We start from the raw sequence: 16,503 nt of genomic DNA on the forward strand, positions 1-16,503 counted from the left end.
GCTGCCTCAAAATATAATGCCGTGGTAATCTAGAAAACATCAGAAGCAAAAAGTTCTCTCTACCTTCTATGATCATTCTTCCCTGAAGTGAATCATAAAAAAGTCCTCTGGTCTTCTAAATCAGATCTTCCCTTACCCTTATAGATAAAAAAAATCCCTATTTCTGAAGATACAGGGTAATGGAGAAGAGTTTGAACAGACAGATGTTGCTAAAATTTTCCCCAAACAGGCCTTGCTATGTGGGTTAGCATCTGCATCGCTTCCTTCTCCTTCACCTGTGTCCTGTGACATCATATAAGTCCTTAATTTGGTGCATTCTACCCTGTTAGGATGCAGTATGCGGCCCTAGCCAGATGTAGTTGCTGAATCTTTAATTTCGTAAACTCCAGCATTTTGTGCTAAACAAATTTTTTGTTTTGTTTTGAGTTTTTTTATCATTTGCTTTGTTTTGTTTTGGTAAGTTATGTAGTCTTGAGTATACTATTATAACCCAAATCAGACTAAGACAATTCCTTAAATCAAATACTTTATTAAAACACACATGAGCATTTCAACACTTCCTGTGTTTGTTATCTGAGACCTGACCAAGACATACAAGCTCATACAATAAAGATTTATTAATCTATCATTTCTGAAGAGAGGGAAATTGGACAATGCTTTAATTAGAGGTCTTTTTGTCTCGGATAAAAGCTTTTGGAATTTAAATAGTCAAGACTGTATTCTCATCTGAAGTTTCAACAGGGGACCACCCACATCAGGCTCAACTTAGGTGGCTATTGATAGTACTCATAACAGAATTCTACATGTACTCACACACACCTCTCCATAGAGCTTCTTTGTAACATGGCAGCTGGCTTTCTCAGAGGGAGTTAAGGCAAAAAGAGAAAGAATAAAAGATAGAAGCCAGAGTTTTTATTATCTACTCTCACAGATGACATTCCATAATGTCTACCATATTTTTTTAACATAGTTGGTATATGTAACTTACAGTAGAGAAGTGGGGAGTACACAGGGCATTCATATCTCATAATTGGTACTTATAGCCAGAGAGTCATGCCTGGTCTCCTAACACAATACAAGTGTGATGTGAGAGAAGTCAGAGTAGAAACATTTTACAGTTAAAATGTTATACTTCTGAAAATCATAAATAACTTATGCTGGTAGGGGTACTCAGTGGCTTAGAGGACGCACAAGTGAGGGCCCCTGAAACTTCAGCCTCACTGGTTTCATAGTGAATCTCTCTCCAAGCTCACTTCTCTTGGGGCAACAGCTGGCTCTTACTCAAAACAGCAAGTGATACTCCCTGCTGCTAATATTATCATACACCTATTATCAATATTCATGTATTTTCCATCTAGATGTGGATGATACCATATATTTCTCCAGTAGCATTGTTATTAAACTTTAAATATTCTGTCCCATGTTTCTGTGTCCATCTTTTCATTTTTAGATCTTACTGACATCCCATGTGATTGTTGGCTAACTTGCCCCATTAATTTATGTCACAAGTCAGGAGCTGAGTTTTCAGTGTTCAGTTGGAAATTCTCTACAACACGAACAGGATATACAAAGTTAAGTGCTGATGCTATGATTTCAGAAAATCAGAGCCTTTCATTTCACTTGGTCTCTGAATTTACCACTGGGACTCATTTACCATTTCCCAGGCAACAAAATGGTGGTGAAAAGAAAGAAACCAGGTGAATCATCAGCAGATGTCAGTCCAGGGCTATCATTTTAGGTGGACCTCTGGAGATGCTCTTTCTTATACTGAGCTATATCGGCAATAGTTATTGCACATGTATTTATTTGCTAACTACCTTGCTCTGAACGTTGATGTGCTTTTTCCGTACCACAATGCAATATTTTGAATATTTGTTCCCCCCTCAATTCACATGTTGAAATCATGATCCCCAGCAAGATGACAGAAAAAGGAGCTTTGAGATGTAAATACATCTTAAGAGTAGAGCCCTTATGAATGGGGTTCATGGCTTTATAGAAGACAACCCAGAGAGTTCTATCTTCCTCTCTATTTTTTAGGAGGATAAAAGGAAATTAAAACCAAAAGAAGGCCTTCACCAGAAACCAACCATATTAGCATCCTTATCTCATGTTCTCAGCTCCTAAAACCATAGGAAATAAATTTCTGTTGTTTATACGCCACTCGGTCTATAATGCTTAACAGAAAGAACTGACTGAATCAACATGGCAGTCCTAAGAAACAGGCACTCTTCTTTTTTAAGATGGAACAGCAGCTGCGAGACATGAGCAGTCTACAATCATCACATAGAAAGTTCGCTGGAACTGGGATTCACAGTCAAGTCAGTCTATTTGTATAGCCCATCACCTCAAAGTAAGTTAAGGAAATACCACAAAGGCCACATATCAAGTAAAGTATAGCTAGCAAATCAGAGCCATTTTCAAAGATCTGAAGTGTTCAAAGGTATCATATGATATATTTATATCGAAAGCATTCTTGCTCTATGGGGGTTTGCCTGTGCAGTTCAACAATGTTAGTACTTTCAGGATATGCATCTAATTTTTTCTTCTTTCCCTTACTATCTTTATTCGTATCCTATAATGGTTAAGATATTGCCTCTTCTTTAGCTCCTTGAAGGGAAAATTAATTAATTGCTTTCCTACCACAGTAAAACTGCTTAACAAAAATGAACAGTAAAACAGACCACTTGAGAGTCCTTGAGTTAGGGGCAAAAAATTCAACCTAAAATATGTCTGTGTTCCTAATATTTGCTGGGGAAATATCTTATATTTCCCATGGACGAAAGACATTCTGCTCCAACAGGAAAATTTAAATCATAAAGTAAGTTCTCTGCTGATCTTTCTGCTAGCTGAATCTTCGTTGTCATTGTAGAAAATTGTAATATTTTAATTATTTTAGGAAATGTTACAAAGTTTAATGTAAATGAGCCTAAAATATTTTTTCTATGTACGCAAAGATGAATATTTGCTAGAAACATATCCAAAGGAATAAGTTCTTAACATACCCACACCCACTTATGGGAACAAATTAAAATAAAAATAAAGTGATATGCATGGTTTCTGTTTTTTTTTTTTTTAACTCCATCCTCAGAGTGTAAAGGAAGTGAAATCTCTTCCATTGTTTCAAAGAATCTAGAGAAATTTTTATGTAATCACTAATGCTGACAGTTCCTCATAAATCTCTGGGAAAAACACAGGAAAAAGCTTCAGAGTGGGTCCTTGGGGACACTGAACTTGGAGAGATGCCTGAGACTTCATGGGACTCCGAGCAGACACGTGTGGCTCATTTATCCACAGAATTCCTTTTTTTCCTATGTGTTTTCTTATACACAGTTTCAGAAGGTTCTTTTCACAACTTTCCACAAACCCTACCAAATGTTTTGGAATCTGAAACACTATGTCTTGAGACAGAGGTCACTAAACTCCCAATGCTTCATCAGGAAAGAGACTCTCTGTTCATTTTTCTTGAGCAATAACCAAGGAGATGGGCACTTTGTAGCTGCGCTAATGTAGCACATTTCCTTATGTAAAACATCTGTTTTTAGGGTCCAAATTAAATTTTCTCTTTTATTACACATTCACAATTAAATTAGAAGATTTCATGAAATCTATTTAGGATCTGCTAAAGTCATGTCTGGGAAAATATCTTATTTCTTTGTACCCCCCAAAAGACTGCACAGTAACAACAGCTCCTCTGGATACAACACCTTTGTTGCTCTAACTTCTAGATTCAGGTAACTTGCTCGGTTTTAACATTTGACAAGTTTCCTATCTCAGTTTCACTGCTGCTTCCACATCTGTTTCTCTTTGGTCCAGAAACAGATGTGGCTACTCAAAAAAGTGATATGGTAAATGGAATTCTGTTTTCATAGATATCATAATCTTTAAGGACTGTAAATTTTTATAAAAGCCTTATTCAGCAGTGTTTTCATCCTAATCCTTATCCTTAAAACACTTTCTGCAAGGCTTGTTTCTTACAGGAAATATCTTTTAAGAAAAAAATTGGATCCATTAGCATATCAGTTACTGTACTTCAGTGTGGAACTGAGCCTTGATGTTAACAGAAGGGGATCAAGGCAAGAAAGCTGACTGGGTTTGCAAGGGCAGCAGGGTGAGGAGGAGGCTGTGGGACCTGTCCACCTGTGAACAGCCCAGAGGAGAGATACTTGGTCAGGTCAAACATGCGTATTCAGATTGTGGGAGTACAGATAGGGCTTCCTCAAGACCTGTTTGTGGATGGCCTTCCTGTCTGCATAATCTTCTTTTAAGATGATTTTGGCCCTGAGCTATGTATGGTTCAGAGTTCTAGACCCTGAGTAACAGAGTCAGGCAAGAGGAAAATGAAACCTGAAGTCCCAGGGCCTGGAGGTAGGGGCTGTGAAACACATTGTTAGATCAGATTCTGTGAACCCAACACACAAAAACAATTTGTTTCTAAACCTGTTGCACATATAAGAAAAACCGATAAAAGGAAACTGATAAAAGTATAAAAGTGAGCATATTTTCTAAGCATCCAGACTATTAGTGCTGTTTAATATATAGAGAAAAATTCATATATAAAGGACACTCATTTTTTTTTTCTGAAATAAAGGTGGCACAGTGAACAGGTAAGCATATTTAAAGTGGTTGGTGCTGCTTTCTGGCTTCTCATAGGCTGGACGCCGGAAGCTCCTCCACCCTGTGGAGAGGGCAACTTGCCAATTTAGTGTGGTGGGTGGAGAAAGGCCAGAGGACATTCAAGGAAAAAGCAGAATATGTTCTGTAAAGGAACAGGGTGCCCTGTTTGCTCAGTCTCCAGCCCAAACAGTAGTCCTGTTGCTCTACATTGAAAAAAAAAAGAAAAAAAAATTACTGCATTCTTCCTGCCCTAGTTCAAGTCCATCAACTTTCCACACCTGGGAGGAAGTATAGAAATGGGAAACTTAAGAAATGCTAAACAATAGAGAGAAGGAAATAAATGCTATAGCTCACAATTAGAGCACATTCAGTTTTTCCAAGGAGCAAAGATCTGCTTTTGTCAAAGCAAAGATTTGGGGAGTTTGTGAAGAATTGTGTTGTATCCCAAGCCCTGCGTTGGTGCACTTAAGTGAGTGTCAGCACCCTTCACAGCTTCTATGTCATGTCCACATCTTTATAACTGCTATGCTTCCATGCTAAGGTCATGTGATGCACGTTAACACCTACATTGGATAGATGACCCCAGAGCAGCCGCCCAGCATGTGTTTTCAATGGTCTGGGCTATATTCTAGCCAAAGCATGTCCACAGGAGTCTAGTAAAACACTCCATCCTGTCATTCTCTTTAGTCCCTTTAGATATATGCATGAAGGAACTGAGAGGCTAGTGTGTGAGACAGGAGGGATGAAATGAAATCTTCCCTGATATTGATTCCGAAAACTAATTTTGGAGTGATGGTTATGGTTTTTATCTAAATGTCCCCATAAGGCTTCATGCAGTTTTGGATGAGAGGTTTTTTTGTTTGTTTGTTTGTTTTTTAGAGGTGGCTGAATCTAGAGTGCATGAGGCTGAAATTAAAAGTGTGTGATTACTAAATCAGTCCACTGATTGGTTTGCTACCACCATAATCCTGGTAGCCTAGACAGGGTACATAAGGGGCAGAAAGACTCCATTGTTGCTTTTGCCACCTTGCGGATCCCCTGGAACTGTTTCCTGCAATGCCCTTCGGACAAGTTTCCCTGTCTTTGAGACATCTAATGGACTGAAACCTCGACAAACTGTGAGATATATAAACCTTTTTAACTTTGGGTGCTAGGTATTTCATTTTAGCAACAAGAGAAAAGTGACTAAGACACTGATGCAATTTTCAAGAAGTAGTTGCAGAAAAAGAAAAAGAGGGTCAATAGAAGAAAATGTGAAAGGGAAAAAAATCTAAACTATAAAAATAAATAAATAAAACAAAATTTAAACAAGTGCAAAAATAAAGGAGAAAAAAAAGAAGGTGGGGGGAGGAGAAGGAGACCAGACAAAGAGAGGAGAAAAAGAGCCTAAAAACAAAAATGATCACAAAATACAAAACAAAACAAGACAATATACAACCAGACAGGAAAGGGATAGGCAATCAAGAAAGCATGCAAGAATAAAAGTGGTAAAATACCTCTAGTATATATAGTTCTGTGATAAGTACACATGATAGGCCACAGAAATATGCTGAGTATGGAGCTGATCTTGGCCTTTGGATATGGGGGCTGAGACTGGTCTGTCCGTGCAGTTCTCCAGAGCCCATTTCTGGCTCCTCAGTGCTGCTTCAGACACTTCCACATTGCTGCTCTAGCTGGTTACTCTGCCTACCAAAGGCATATATACACCTGTGTGCCCAGGGCCACACTGTCCTGAGTCTCAGTGTGCTTGGTCAGTCCACCTGTCAAAGGCATGTTTACACCTATTCACCCGAGGCCTGGTTGTCCTGGGTCTTGGTGTTCCAGCAATCCACCTGCCAAAAGCATGTGCCAATATTTTTAAAGAAATATCTTCCTTGGAAAATGACTCCAACTCTGTACAATTAAATGATTTTTCGTATGTACACATGACAAAATCACTAGCATTGACTTTTCCATAGATTATCTAAATCATCCAAATTATTCTCAGAAAGTGCTTCTCAATCATAATAAAAGGATATTAATTATACCTTAACAAATTTATCTCATTGGGCCAAAGATTTTTAAATTATTATATTTTTAGAGCCAGGACTATATCTTATGATTTGCTAAAATTCTTTGTGCATTGAGATTTTTATCATATTTCTATCTCTTTTTATTTGATTCAAAATTGAAATTTCCTTTTAAAAAATAAAAAGGATTTATTACTGCCCTACATATATTTTTATAACAGTTTACCCTTCAAATGTGTTTTTATCACACATAAGATAATATTTTTGTTTTTCATTGCATGCTTTGTCAGGAACATAATCCAAATTAGAATATTGTTCTCTTTGAGACATCAAGTCTATTCATGAATGATTTACAACATTACATCCAAAAAGCCATGAATTTTTTTAAAACATTACATACAACAGTCCATTATATATAGCCTGTCTCAATCTATATGTAAGGAATACTCACAAAATATGATAAGCGTTTAAATTTAAAAACTAGCAGAAATGATTGAAAAATAAAATGAAAGTTTATTTTTTTAATTACAGTAAAAGCTACATTGCCACTAATCCACCTCAAAATACCTCCTCCCCCCACTTTCAATGCACTTATTCCCTTGTTCTTGTTACTTTCTGAAATAGTTCTAGAATTCTTCTTTCATGTGTGTCTTTACAATATGTGATTCAAAAATAACCTGAATGTTGCTGCCCAGTGTCATTCAATTATGGCATGTCCTCATCTCTCTCACTGTCCAGATTGGAACAAGGTGTCTTCTGTCTCTTCCAAAAATTCAAGATGACCATAAAAGTTACATGTTTTGTGTCCATTCAGGACATGGAAATAGTCAGTCATGACTGTTGAAGTAAAGCCACAAAAGAAGACCTCCAGCACTATTTCAGAAAATGGCAAACATGATGGGGTAAATGAGGGAGTATCTTGGGAAGAATCAATCACAATGTGTCTTTTATTGTAATAATTTTTTAAAAATAATTTAAATAATCACTATATTTTCAACCACACTTGGTACACTAGGGGAGAAAACAATAGAGAAATGGAAAACTTTTTTGATTATACTAAATTCTGAACTGTTTTGGTCTCCATTGTGATCTATCAATCTTTCTGCTTATTTATCAGTCCAACTTATCTTAATATCTATAACTTTATAATATGCTTTAATTTAACAGAACTATACCTCTATTTTTGCTATTTTTCCCTGATTTTTATGGTTGTTCATGTAGTCTTTTTTTTGCCATATACTTACTTGAGGTTTATCTTTTCTAGTATGGAAAAAATATGTCTGGTCAATGCTTAAAATAATCATTTATATATATATATATAATGATCTGGAAAGCTAGCGTGCTTATAATAATGTAAAAAAGGTAAGCAGACAAATTAAACCACTCTATTTAAAGTTCATTTCTAGTTTCCTACTTACCATTATTGTATTTTAAAGATCATGCCCATTTCTCAAGTTTATTCTCATGCATTTATCATTCTTGATACTATTTCATAGCACCTGCCTGGCAAGTGGGAGGTCATGAGTTCAATTTCCAGTAAAAAAAAAACCAAACAAATAAAACTGAACTAAATAAATCTTTCCTCTTTTGACTTTGGGTATCAGGTATTTTGTCTCAGCAACAAGAGAAAAATTAACCAAGACAAATACCTACATAAACCTAATTCAAACTTTGTCAATCAGAAGCTTCCAAATAATGTTTAACTAGGAGGATTCTAGTTTAACCAGTTTGTTCATTGTCATCTTGCTTTTGTGAACACCTTATAATAGCTCTTACTTCTACTTTTGGAGTGCTGAATCATTGGTGTCTTACGCTGTCCAACTCGTGAATTTCAGTCTGCTCAAATTTTTAATGTCTTTGTCTTAACACACATGACCATATAAATATATGGCTAAAGATCATAAGAGTCTTAGAAAGGAGGAGAGCACAAAAGGACCAATTAACCCTTGTGTTTGCTGGCTTCATGGTGAAGTCACTTCATATATTTCTTTGAACATGAATTTGATTCTCTTTAAGATAGTGTCTGAGAGACAGTGTTAGTAATGTCAATTTTAAGGGTCTTCCTACATCAGCCCAGGACTTTTGTTATTATCATCTGCAGAATTCTCCTAAGCATAATGTAGATTCAAACTTTTATTTGAAATGATCTTAGATAAATGTCAGAAGTCTTAGTCTACCACTAAAATGTTCTTGATAGACACTGTGCCTAGTTATCTTATTCAAGGTTATGATCTCCTCAGGTTATTTCACTTAATACTCTTGAATAATATGGATGTAGTCCCTTGTTAGTGACATTTTCACAGACCCATTCATCAGGCTGATGTCTCTCCTACCAATTTCAATCTTCAAGAGAGGTAATGATACATAAATAAACAGCACCAGAGCCTATTAGTACTTCTTTTTACTTCATAATAACATCTGCAGTAAATTTAACTTCCAGTGCCATGCTAAACTACCTATGAGTCATGGACAGGGAAAGGATATGTTTTTGGCTTCTGTGTAGAAGAGATGATTTTAATTCTTGATGTATGCTTATTCCAAAGGAGAAAATTGAGAGGATACATGAGAAATAAATAACCCTCACTTAATTTTTGTTTCAATGTACACACATACACACATATACATACACATATACATATATATATATATATATATACACACACACATATATGAGAAAGGGGGTGAGTAATAGCAAAGCCATTTTCACCCAATGAAAGTAAACATTTCCTATTTTCACAATTTCTATTTTAATCCCTCAAAATCTATACCTTGTATTTTCTACAAAACTGTCTTGGCAAAATTCAAGAACTTAACTTTGGATCTTGCTGCTGTTAAATTGTTTGTTGACTTATATTAACTTATGAAAGCACATGTTAAGTGCTATACCAAACTCTACGTCTTGTTCAATAGAAAAACAACTTTTATCTGCTGGAAGGATTTCAGGAAGAGATTTCTTTGCAACTCTCACAAGTATAGTCGAGTTGACAGGACTTGGTACTGAAGAAACTAGACTTGTGGATTAAACTTTGCTTCTGCCAATTACAACTTGTGTCACCTTGGCTAAGTCATGTAAACTCACTGAAAATTTAAAACACCTGGAGGAGAGTTTGGGAAGAGTATGTAAGTTCCTGGTACATCATCATTTCTTCATAATGGTGTACTACTGTGTAATGTCATGCCTCAATGCTCAAAATTTGTGGAACAAAGAAGGTCACATTCAGGTTAATTTATGCCTGAGTGGCCCTTGGTGGTCAGCTCGTTCTGCCCTTCTTCAATACTCTCATCAGGGTGATAATATTGAATCTGAGCTAAGAAACAAGTCCACATATGTTCTTCTATGTCTTCAGGACCCCTTCTTCTCTCATGGGAACCATTACATTAGCTACCAGCTCCAACATCCCCAGGTGTTCTAAGACCTCTGGGTGCCAAAGTTGCAAAGCTAGAAGTGATGAAAGGGAACAATGAGAGAATAGCTAAGACACTTTAGGTTGTAGCAGAACAGAAAGTTAACTTGTCACAAAAGGAAAAGAAAATCAATGTTATTTTACTTACTAGAAACTGCTGTATCCAAAGATCAAAAAGTTCTAGGCAGACTTTGTTTTATCCCATCCTTGCCTTTGCTTCCCTCCCTGTAGAGGCTTATTCTCAGATAAGCCTTTTCCATGTAGTGCCCTTATACAGTTTTGGTATTTCATCTAAGTCCTATTTGTAAAATAATAAGTACAAAAGCAAAAATTAAAAATTATTTTCCAGTTGTTTTGATGAGGGACACATTATCAGTTTGGTTTGACTTGTGTGAACTAATCGATGTGAATAAGAAAAAATCAAGTTTGGTGTTCCGTTCCCTAGACAAGAAGTCTGCTCCACCCAAATTTCAGAGAGTTTGACTGAAGGAGGGAAGTTTCTCCAAAATTTCTTTGAGAGGCATAAATGAAGGCTGGATAAGACAACATAATGGATTTATATCTAGTGGTCCTTCTAAAGCTATGTCAGACTACATCATTAAGTCTTCAATTAATACTTATACCAGCACACAATCTGGCAAAGTCTTGATGAATACAATTTCTTCAGTTGATGTCCTTAAACACTTTTTCAATAGAAGCCATATTCAATACCTACAAAGAAAGGCATAAGTGTTATTTTATCAAAATTCTACCTTCACTCCCTTTTCTCCTGCTCCCCATGCTTCATTCCACTGTTACACACAAACTCCTGTGAGACAAAAATATAAAAAATAAATAAAGAGAGTAATTTCCCTATGCATATTAACCAACAGACTTAACTGATTGCCAGTGGCCTTCCAATTCTGCAAATAGAGCTGATTCAGGGTTAGCGTCACAAAATCACGCCATCATCATCATCATCTCGATGGTTAAATTCCCAGGTATTGATTCTAGCCTGCTGTATGTTAGATCAGGCACAGAGGCTTACCTCAAGATCTAAGCAACGTCTAGTGTCCTTGGGAGAGTAATTGATTTCAGGGTTGTGGATGGTGTGAAACAATAGTTACCATAACTGAATGAAACTCCTAAGAAGAAGTTGTCATAGGGCTTCCTCATGCAAGAGGAATATAACATCACAAAAAAATGGTTTAAAATATCTAGCTTGTTTTATTACCTCTGCGCCAATTTTCTATTCCACTGAAGAAACAGAAATGAGCACAGCTTTCCAGTATACTATTTGACCTTCAGAAATAGAAGGCAAGGAAAATGATCTATATTTACTTTCACCTGACTCCTGAAATGTACTTTGAGGTGTGACAGTAAATAAATAAGTACAAGAGAGACCTAGGAAGAAAATCTGTTCTCCCCACACCGTGTTGTCAGAGATAACATTCCCAAGCCAGAGAGAAATATAGAGCTCAGCCAGTGGAATATTTAACAAGCCCTACATTTTATTTCTCAAAGGCTAAAATCCCATTTACTTAGAAAGAGACTTAATCCACAATGTTATTACTTTCATAGCAGTGTTCTTTTTGCTGACCACGGTACATGAATCAGAAACTTTGTACACTGCAAACTCAAATTCTGACAGAGTGTGACGAGAGATGGCAACAGAATTTGATATGACCCTCCCTGTCAGTAGGCTCTGGTTAACTCATGCCTCAAACAGGAACCCTCCCTCAAGTGGTCTAACCTCGGAAATGCCTTCTGAACAGGGCTTTTTTTTTTTTTTTTTTTTTTTTTTTTTTTTTGTCTTTTTCCTTTTTATCGGTACCAGGGATCGAACTCACGACTGCCTGTTTACAAGGCAGGCACTTATGCCCTGAGCTAAATCCCCAGCCCCTTAACAGGGCTATTTTATAGGTAGAGAACCTACCCAACCAGGTTTCTCAGCTCTCTCTGATATTACCATCACTGTAAAGATACAGTTTATATACACATCAAAATATTTTCCATATCAGAATAGTGGAATTGTTTCTTTTAACTGAATGTTTTTTCCCATATTAGGCATCTTAGGCAGACACTGATAGTTGGTTTATAAGATATGAATTCCATTTAAATATATTCTGTAAATATAGAGAAAGAAATAATAATTCATAGAATAAATAGATTCTGTAGCTTTCTGCTTGACTGAGAGAATTCTAAGACTGTACAAGCTCCCTTCCTTTATAAGCATTTTTGACCAATAATTTGACAGTTATGTTCAACCTGAAGTTAATTAATACTTTAGTAAAATTTATCAATATAATATATTAAAATATTTTACTTTTGAAGCCCAATATAACCCCAAGATAGTAAATATGTAGTTAAGAAAATGTTGATGGATATTATAAGAGATAGCAGGAGAAGCTAAATTCATGACTCTTTGCCTTGGTTTCAAGAAGAAAATCTCAGAGCCTTTTATAATTGACCCTTTGTCTTACATAATATCTTAACTGTGAGTTATCAAGACCCTGAATGCTTTCACACTTAAATGGAGCTGAGAGTATTATATAAATAGTTTTTTCTTCCTTTTTCAGTCACATATACATATACATATACATATACATATACATACATATACATATATATATATATATATATACATATACATATAAAAAAGACTTTTAAAATCAGGTAAGATTCATTGCCCTAAGAGATGACTGATTAGCAATTTCATACAAATCTGCTTTGGACAACGTAACTGGAATCAGAATTAAGTTTTTAGTTGGTTGACCCAATGCCCAAGTTTTAGTCCTTGGTGAAATGCCCAAACTAAATAGCCATTTGACTAAAATACATGTCTGAAAGCATTAGGGATTTGGCAAAGCAACAAGATTGACAGCATGACACTCTCATATATATAAAAGAGGCAGGATAAAGAGATACATGTGGATGGCTTTCCATTCAAAACAGCATTTTAGTCTCAAGTGGAAGGCTAGCCAGTGCTTTCCCAGAGATACAAAGGAGCTATCATCTCACTCCTCTAAATGGAGTCATTGTTTAATACACACAGATGCAAAACCACCAAACACACAAACTCATATTCCAACAGAGGAAACTATTAAATTCTGCCCCTAGGGAAAAACAGCTTCACATGACCTCTTATTTTTGTTTTATTTCATTTTCTGTTGGTTGATTTACACTTTGTAAAGTTATACCCAGTGAATCTTCTATATCTTTCACAAAATCCCTGGTTAAATTGACAAACAGCTATGACTTAGTTGGGATACCTTGATAGCAATAATGTGTTCTTTTATTTTTCAGTTGTCTAAATGGCTGATTGCCAAGAATCAATCTTATTACTATTAGGCCCACCTAATGTACAAATTTTTCCAAAAGAGAAACGGCATGATAGGATGACTAGTTACCAGTATACAAAACGGTCCATTCGTTTGGGCATCGAGTATCCCCAAGATGGAGATAGTGCTTCATGGTTTTTGAAATTGCGCCTAGTAAATTTCATTTTGCAATTCAGTATACTTTTAACTAATTCACTTTATTTTGGGCTTTTACATTTTTTTTTTTTTTGCTTAAATTGGAATCTACAGATTTCTGCGTAGTTTTCATCTCTGTAACTATTTTCTATTTCTTTTGTTGTTTATTAGATTTTAAAAATTAATCAACTGAACTCAGTATTTTCATGTAACTTCATAAAATTAAAATAGAATATAAAGATATGAACATTTCTCTAAATAAGATTTTATCTGTCTATATGGATTTTTGTGTGTATTTAGTTTAATATTTGTTCAAATTACTTGTTATATTTTTTTCTTCTTCAGTATTAGTGTTATTTAAATTCTAAAAATTTAACATATGTTTCTGTTTAAATTTTATTTATTTAAAATTTTCTGTGAAAATTATTTTTATTAGGTGTGATATAAATATAAAAAGTAGAAACTAGAAAAACAAAAACAAGAAAAAATTAGAAGGACCTAGTCTTTTTGAGCTCTAATAATATAACATGTCCATGTCACCAGCATCAGAATATTCTGCTCTCTTCTCAAGTGAAATCACTTAGTATTGCCTGTTTTTGAATAAACAAATTGAATATATATAAATTTAATCACAGAACACATATATTATATGTACTATATATAGTATATATTTTAATAACAAATAAAAGTATATATTTATGTATCTGGCTTCTTTTGATTGATATCAGTTGCTGCCCTAAATGGTTGTTTGCTATTTTTCAGTGCCTCGTAGTATTTTGTTTTTTGATAATAATAAAGAACATTTACTCTGATATTGAGGAACATTTCTATTTTACCACTCTTGGAAATATTCAAATAATATTATAAATCAATTATATTCAAATATATATTGGAAATATTTAAATTAAAATGTGAATATTCTTATATATACTGTTCACATGCAAGTCAAATAAATATATTCTAGCTGTACGTCTAGGAATGAAATTGTTGAACAACTTTCATAGAAAGTGCTAAAATATTTTCTATGTGATAGTGCTATATTGCTCTCAACAATGGAAGAATTAGTCTCTGATTCCTTGTTTTCACAATCATTTTTTATTTGCAATCTTTTAAATTTTTACCATTTTGAAAATATATATAATAGTTATCTAGTGGTATTAGGAATAAGGCCGAACATTTTCAATGGTTTCTGTAATGTTTGATATAATGCTTTGTAAAATTTTTGTTCAATTTTGCCCAGGTTTTATTAGTTGTGGGAGAGGGGAAAAGCCTTTTCTCTGTAGTTTTTTGTGAATGTGTTCTCCCACTCTGAGTTTGGGTTTTGCTCTCTTCAGTATGTCTTTAGATGAAGAGAATGTATTGAACCTAATATATTCCACCTTAACATTTTATTTATGTTTTATACTATTAAATATTCACCTCCTTGAAGAACGTTAAGATATTTTGCTATTTGTACCATCCAGCTGCTTTATTATATCAGACTAGAAATGTGAGGTCCAGGTCAAGTCTCATCTTTCCTACCAAATACTTTGTATGCTAAACACTGTTAACTGATAACACCATTACCATAACTTCTGGGTAATGCCAGCAGCATTGTAAATTAGATACCCAGGTAAGTGCTGATCTGTTCTTATTTAGAGGCCCTCCTTTTTGTTCTCATACCACACTAAATGTTACTTAATTTCTATATCTCATGTTTAGTAGGGAAATCTTTTATATAATAAGTTCTCTCCTTCATTTTCTTTTTCAACTCTTACATTCCCACACAAGCAGCTTTCCAAATTTCAACACATTTGGCAAGACATTCAAAGTTAAAGAATGGGAGATCTGCCTCAGCTCATAGTTTGTAGCGGTCCCAGTTATTAGTTGGGTGGTTCCAGGGTAAGGCAGCATGGCACAAGGGCATCACAGAGGATAAAACGCTCCTGGCATGGCGGGCAGAAGGCAGCGGGCAGCAGAAGCAACAGTGTAACAAGCCTCTTTCATTTTTAGAAGATCCAGACTACAAGCCAAAGGTAGGGTGTGTCTTTAGTAAATCTATTCAGCCACCCCTAGAAATAAACTAATACCTATCAGGGGACTAATTTAGTAGCACAGACCCTTAATCCTTGCATCACACACCCCAAATTCAGTCAGCACTGAAAATCCCACCTGTAAGCACATAAGGCTTTGAGAAGATATTTGGATATAAGCTATAATATCATCTAATATTTATTTTTTATATAGCATTATTGAACTGACTAAAAATTCAGAATACTGTTTTAGTGAAGAGATGACAAAAGTCAGATGTCATATCTTTCTATATTTCAGTGTTAAAATATTAAATATGTGAGAAAATCTTTAGTGTGATTAAAAAATTCATATTTCAAGTTTAGTAAGATATTTTATCATGAAAAGATATCATATAAATTTAATTCATTTGTGCTGATTATATGGAGATTGACTTTCAGTTTTCTTTTTTGGATGGTTTTAGTATCAGGGTAATAATTGCCTCTAGGAATGAGTTAGGGAGTATTGCTTCCCTTTCAACTTCGTTAAAGGATTTGAGGAGTATTGGTATGAATCTTCTTTAAATTAAAGGATTTGAGGAGTATTGGTATAAATCTTCTTTAAATTTCTTGTAGAGTTCATTAGACCTGGGCTTTTCTTTGTTGGTAGGTTTTAATTATACTTTCAATTTCATTAGCTATTGGTCATTCAGGATTTTTTTATCTTCTTAATCCATCTTTGGTGATGCCTATATTTCTAGGAATCTATTCATTTCTGCTGTTTTCCATCTTATGAGAGTATAGATTTTCAAAGAAAGTACTGGTGATTTCCTGAATTTCCACAGAGTCTACAGTGATTTCACCCTTTTCATTTCTTCTTGTGTGAATTTGAGTCTTTTTTCCCCTTTTTTGACAAGATTAACTAGAGGTGTACCAATTGTATTTATTCTTACAATGAACCAACTATTCTATTTATTAATTTTTGTATTGTTTTCTCAGTCTAGATTGCATTAATTTCTACTCTGATCTTTAG

Source organism: Cavia porcellus, unplaced genomic scaffold (assembly GCF_034190915.1).
Source record: "Cavia porcellus strain 051 isolate PalLab524CR breed Dunkin Hartley unplaced genomic scaffold, mCavPor4.1 scaffold_12, whole genome shotgun sequence".
Taxonomy (NCBI): Eukaryota; Metazoa; Chordata; class Mammalia; order Rodentia; family Caviidae; genus Cavia; species Cavia porcellus.